The 6,979-nt window shown below is 33.7% G+C and overlaps 1 protein-coding gene across 1 annotated transcript in view; it reads left to right on the top strand.

The window, feature by feature from the left end:
* pHCl-1 (pH-sensitive chloride channel 1) overlaps positions 1 to 6,979 on the top strand; it is a 234,153-nt gene that overhangs the window by 31,280 nt on the left and 195,894 nt on the right. The gene's annotated exons all lie outside the window — the stretch shown is intronic.

Below are 6,979 nucleotides of genomic sequence, written 5' to 3'. Positions count from 1 at the left end.
GAGAGAGAGAGAGAGAGAGAGAGAGAGAGAGAGAGGATTATTACAACCGCTTCACACTGCTCCCCGTCATTCTGCTCCTGCCGCGTATTCAGTCAGCTCCACTCCGCCTTGTTACGTCCCTGCTTTCCCTCTATAGACGGGCGTTAATTCGCTAACTTTAACATCGCATAATAACAAAAGCTCAAATAAAAAAATGACTAAGGACTTTTCTACTTGGATTCTTGTCCTGTATCTAGAGTTCAACCGAAACTTTTGTCGAAATTGAACCGAAATACTTGGCTACATGTCAATTTCAACTGAAACTGAAACTAAAATTAAAAAATAAAAATCTTATAAAGACCTATGTATAGACATGCCCATATATATCATATACTTTTTCTTCATAAATATGTATTATATGTAATTTATTGAAACAATAATTATAAATTTCGGCCGAAATCGAAAATCGAAATTTCGGTTGTGTGTCAATTTTGGCCAAAGAATATACGTAGAAGAAGAAGTTTTTCATAAATATCACAATTTAATTATTGAAGCAATAATTACACATATTAAAATTAATATTTATGAAGAAGAGCTATATGATTTTAATCGAAACTGACACGTAATGAATGTTCGTTTTCAGTTTCGGTAAAAGTTTCGGTCGGACGCTACCCGTATCTCATGGTATACTTCATATATGCTTTTTTAGTTACACCCTGTATATATGTATATACAAGGTATATTAAAATTCCGGCAACAGTCGAATATCTCGAAAGTAAAACATTTTTGAGAAAAATATTTCAGATAAAAGTTGTAGGATTTAAAAAGATCTTCTTACTGATCATATCCGTTTGACCTTGAGTGACGTTTCCAAGGTCAAGTCAAGGTCAAATCGATTTTTTTTAATGGAGCCCTTTCCTCCCCAATTTTTATTGCATATTCTTACGTACTTCAAACTACTTTCCTCTACCAACGTCTTCATACTTTTGTATACTTCTAAAAATATTCTTTCTTATTCAAATCATATAAAATTATTTAGTTCGAATGAGATAAGAAGTGGCTTCCTTATATACATGATGCTAATGTTGAGATTTGGATGAATATTAATAATCGAGCAATTATTAAGTAATGAGATTGCTATGGATTGCTATAGATTTGTTAATGGCAAATATATCGCGTTACTAAATGTATAAGTTATGTTGGATTGATATAATATGATTTAATACATGAATTACCCTAAATATAAAGACCAATTACGGTCAAAGTTAAATGTTTAGAGTAATACATCAACATATTTTAAATATAATTATCTCAGAACTGATTGCATGCCAATTATTTTCGGACTTGTAATTCAATTAATCTGAGATGCTAATAATTCCCCGAAATTAAATTCAAACTTGTAAAGAATTTTTATGTGAGAAATATTACCTAGGCTAGGAATCAAATTCGGATTTCACGTTCACCATGCTAGCGTCCTCAAAGACTAGTGTTCTCACAGATAAAAATATTTTTTGCAATAAGTTCTTTACAAATTTTAATTTAATTTAAGGAGGATTATTAGTATCACAGATTGTTGCAAGTTTGAATCTAATCGGCATGTAATCAAAGTTTTGAGATAAATGTATATAAAAATATTACTCTAAATAGTTAACTTTAGCAGTAATTTATTTTTTGCTCGTATTTAGTTGCTTTATTTATGTAAGCAGTCCTGTTTCAAATATTAATATTTAAAACGCTCGTATTATACAAAGCAAATCTAGAAAAGAACGGTCTATAATCGAATCAATTGAGGATATAAACAATATACAATGAATTTATTGAACGAAGATCATATAGTAATAACATGTAAAATTGGACGTTTCGGAACACACAGGTCCTTCTTCAGCAATGATTAAACAAAATGATCGATATCAAATGATTAACATTACGTATGGTTCGTTGTGATGGTATATTTCAAATAATTACAACGGAAGCAATATGTCCTTAATGTCGTAATTAAGCCTTGAACTCCTGTTTCTTAATGTGAATGCAAAATGATGAAATCATTTTGGATAATATTCAATGTCGAAATCCAGATGTATTACATATAAAACAGGAGAGTAATTACAATAAAACGTCTGAATCGGTTGAACGTACAAGTTAAAATGTAACTATTTAAAATGTACCATCACAACGAACCATACGTAATGTTAATCATTTGATATTGATCATTTTGTCTAATCATTGTTAAAGAAAGACCTGTGTGTTTCGAAATGTCCAATTTTATATGTCATTACTATATGATCTTCATTTAATAAATTCATGATATATTGTTTATAACCTCAATTGGCTCGATTATAGACCGTTTTTTTACAAATCACATATTAATATTTTGTAAGCGTGTTCAATAAGGTTGAGGATAGTACATACACAAAATTAAACAAGTAAACACTTGGCGCTGCTAGATCGAATAAGAAAAACTATAAAAACAATTCAAAAACTTTTTGTAACTTGTACGACTGTATAACCCAATCGCATATGTATATGCACACGCTGGATACTTTTATTTTTATAGGAATGTTTCTTATTTTTCTTATTGTAAATATTACATTCATGTTTTTAGTACTATGTTACTGTGATCTAGCTGCCTTAAATATTTACTTCTTTCATTCTTTGTGATAACACTTGAATAGATAACGTAACAAAATTTTGTGATAATATCTTGAATAATGTTTTGAAGAAAAATTAAATAACTATTACTTTGATTGGAAGAGAAAATGACTTTGAATGAAATGCGATATCAAAATTTCATATAAGAAGAATTAAAGCCATTTGTAATTCGGAATAGGAAAATCCTTCAATAGGAATACAAAGATATATTGGTTTCATTGTACAAAAGTTAAAAATCGTACCACTTCTTCAATTTGGTATGGTTGGTACGGGATTTAATTGGGCGCCAGTTGTTGATATCGACAGAGTTATTGTTTATGCGGAAAATACGCTCAACAATACCAATGTTACCGAGTAAACTAAATCAAATTCAGAATCATAAAGATATTTGTATAGAGGGAAAAAGAAAGGAGAAACAAAGGTATAATTATAATCGGTATCACAAAACACGGAATCTATCAAAATTAGTGGACCCTATATGGGTAATAGATGTAAAGCGATATGGTACGGTTATTGCGGAAGCAGAGGAAACGAATATCATGGAGACAGGGAAAGGCGTAATACGTAGAAATAGATGGCATTTGATACTAACTTCGCATTTGAGGAGGGAAACGAAGAAACTGTCATTGTTCCGGGAAGAAAGAAAGTTATGCCGGATTCACACTGTATCCGATTTTCGTCGTACGACGCTCTTCAACCAATCAGATCGTACGACGCAAATCGGATGCAGTGTGAATCCAGCATTAGAATTAAATCACAGGAAACGGAAGATAGTAAAGTAAAGCAAGCAGGAAAGTCAGGAGTAGAGTCGGAACAGCGAGCATTTCCGAGACCTCACGGTGTCAGGTTAGAACTAGGAGGAAGTCTCTCTGGCTTAAAGATTATGCACAAGATTAAAATAATAAGCGTAAAAGTTAAGGATTGTAAACGATCTAATGAATGAAAGGTTTTTTTTTGTACTCGTAAGTTCAACATTGTAAGTTTAAAGTGAACATTGTACTTCTTGCAACAGTTGTTAAATAAAAAAGGAAGGATGTTCTGTGAACGAATCTTTAGAACGTAAGTCCCCAAAAGCTAATGTGCACGAGATACGCGCATAGAGAAGGTCATGTCGGGAACACACGCGTTCGTTCACGTAGCTTCCACCTGTTAGAAAGAGACTTTCGGTCTAGATTGATTACTCAGTTCTCATCCCCGTCACCCGAGAGGGCCTGACGAAACAAAATCCATTTGACCTTAACTTGATCCTAGCGACGCCACTCAAAATCAAATTGATAAGATCTGCAAATAGATCTTTTTATACTTTACAATTTTTGTTTGAAACATTTCTTTCAAAAATATCATTTTTCCGAGTATCCGGGGTCCCGACCTTTGTTGAACACCCTGTATATATATATATATGTACATGTATACACAGAGTGTCCCATATACAAGTGTCCCTGTATATACATACACAGTCTGTCTAAAAAGAAACTGAACTTTTGCTCTAGAAATGGTACTAGTCGCGTCATTAATAGCGTTTTCGATTGGGGTGCACTGGCTGCACTCAGTGTCAAGAGCGTGTTCGATTGGCAGTGCCAATGCGCACTTGGCTAGTGTCACGTGTTCATTTGATCTCACGACACTCGCGTAGTGCGCACTCAGTGCGCACTAAGTGGCACGAGATATTTTGACGGTGCCAGTTCAGTGCACGTTTTATCACAGTTAAGGATATACATAGGGACAAGCAAATCTGCGCAATTGAATTGAAAACGGGGTCTTGTCCCTACTCTTAATATCTTTTACTGTGGTTTTGTAACATTTTGTTGAACATTGCTTCAAAGTGAACAAAAATGAGTTTCAGCTTTAGCACTGAAAATCTTGGCGTATTCTTTTGAACTTGCATTATTCAGTGCAACCCATGGAACTCGTCCAGTGTTGGTGTGAACTGAGTGCGCACTGGTGCGCACTAACTTTTGCCCAATCGAAAACGCTATAAGTTATAATGGGTCCAATTTAATATTTTGAACATTATATTATCGATCATGCATGATAGCATTTGAAATGGTTCATAACAATCCTTTGTGTGACGTAAAATGCAACAGTTGCTTCATCGCGGTTTCTGTGACGAGGGTCACGAAACAACCGTTGCATTTCACATCACACAAAGGATTGTTATGAACCGTTTAAAATACTATTATACACGATCAATAATATAATGTTCAAAATAATGAATTCTGCCCATTATAACTTAATGGCGCCACTAGTATCATTTCTAAAACAAAAGTTAGGTTCCTTTTTAGACAGCCATATATATATATAGAGTGTCCAGTAAGTTTGACAAAGCGCTTGTATGCAGATGGAACGGACTAAACTGAGTCGAAAAATCCTCTACCATTTTGTAATTTTCGCAATAGTGTGAACGAGACACTAATTTCTGAAGATTGTTGCATAAGCGGTTAAAATCGACGCATAAGACAAATTTAAGATTTCTTTCAGAGTTTTTTTTATAAAACACCTCAAAGATGTTTTATAAAGAACTCTTAAAAATATCTTAAAGTTATTTAATACGCCAATTTTTTAGACATTCTGCTTATTGGGTAACTAAAAAAAATTACGAAAATTGAAAATTGCAAGAGGATTTTTCGACGCAGTTTCGTCTATTTACTTACGAACGCTTTGTCAAAACTTATCGGACACTCTGCGCGCGCGCGTGCGCGCGCTCACACACATTAATTTAAATGATCAACTTTGGAAGCGTGTAGAGAATCGATAAACTAAAAAAAATCCTTTAAAGATATGCTCGTTTTTGCTTTGTTTTGAAAAAAATTGCAAAAAAAAAATTAAAATGTGATTTTTATTTTTGTACAATACTTATATATTATTTGTTTATTTACATTTATTTATACACATCGTTACTTTCTTAATGTAAATATTGTTCAAAATATTGGATTCTTGCAGCAATACAAGCATTGCATCTAGTACGGACAGCTCGTATTGCAGCCAAACACTGATCTGGTTATTTTTCGTGCACCACAGCCACGATTCGGTCTTTCAATTGCTCTTTTCAGTTAACTGTCAACAAATAAACTTTCTGCTTCAGAACCGCCCCGCCCCCCCCCCACACACACACACACACAAAGAAGTTAAGTTCAGGTGATCGGGGCCAAGATAATATTTCTCCACCGCACATAGCAGTTCTCAGCGCGCGCCCCGAGATCATGCCCGAACATCCGCACCATAGAAATAATATAATCTTATTAATGAAAAAGTAAAAAATTACTAGAAATAGATCGATGTGAGTGGTGTGTGTAATTGAATTATATGTAAGTGCGCCGCTCCCACTGAAAAAGCCAACATTTCGAACAATATCTACATTAAGCAAGTGACATTGTGAATAAACAAGTGTGAATGAATAAATAATAAATAGAGCCCGAATTAAAGTCCTGAGATCGCATCAATCATAGTTAGCTTTCCTCTCTACACCTCATCCCCTATCGCCGTGGCGCAGTCATTTACCACAGCTTCGGGCAGACTGGCAGTGAGGAGAATCGTGAGGAACGCACTACGGAACGGAATCGGTACGTCGGTTGGCGAATAATTTGGGCTCTAGTAATAAATAGGTATAAAAATGAAAACTATGTTTTGTCTTTTTTTGCTATTTTCTCCAAAACAAAGCAAAAACGAGCATATTTCTAAAGAATATTTTTTCTTAGTTTGTCAATCCTCTACATGCTCTTGAAATTGGCTATTTAAATTTGGAACACCTTGTATATATATATATATGTGTATATATATATATATATGCATATACAGGGTGAAAAAGAAATATCGGAATCTCGAAATATCTCGAATAATATAAGTTTTATAGAAAACTGTTTCAGATAAAAGTTATAGGGTTTTAAAACCCTAGGTGTCCGATCGATGACTAATTAAACTTCTTGAAAGTCATTCAGGGTCATGGCCTCACGTTTGTCAAGGTCTAAGCCATTGGAAGTTGTACCTCTTATTTTCATTTTTGCATTAAAAATTAATTTTTACGTAGGGTAGTTAGGTAATGCTAACTCTGGTATGTTGATGTACCATAACTTTCAAGCCTCGTAATTCGAAAAGTATTTAATAAAACAAATATTTTGTTACTGTATTTTGGAGAGCTCTCGAAATAAGCTACAAAAAATATAGAATGAAAAATGGAGGTTTCCATTAAGGGAGGGGTATAGTTAATTCGGTCAAAAGAAGGCATGTTTTTATGAATTTTTTTAGGCGCTCTGGTTAGTGCCAGTGTATTGAAATAAAATTATAATAATAAAACTACATCTCAAGAATATTCAGTAAAAATTTGGACGCAAAAAATTAAAAACTGTGCAAATGG

This window comes from Trachymyrmex cornetzi, unplaced genomic scaffold, assembly GCF_001594075.2.
Source record: "Trachymyrmex cornetzi isolate Tcor2-1 unplaced genomic scaffold, Tcor1.1 scaffold130, whole genome shotgun sequence".
Lineage (NCBI taxonomy): Eukaryota > Metazoa > Arthropoda > Insecta > Hymenoptera > Formicidae > Trachymyrmex > Trachymyrmex cornetzi.
This window is presented reverse-complemented; position numbering and strand designations above follow the sequence as displayed.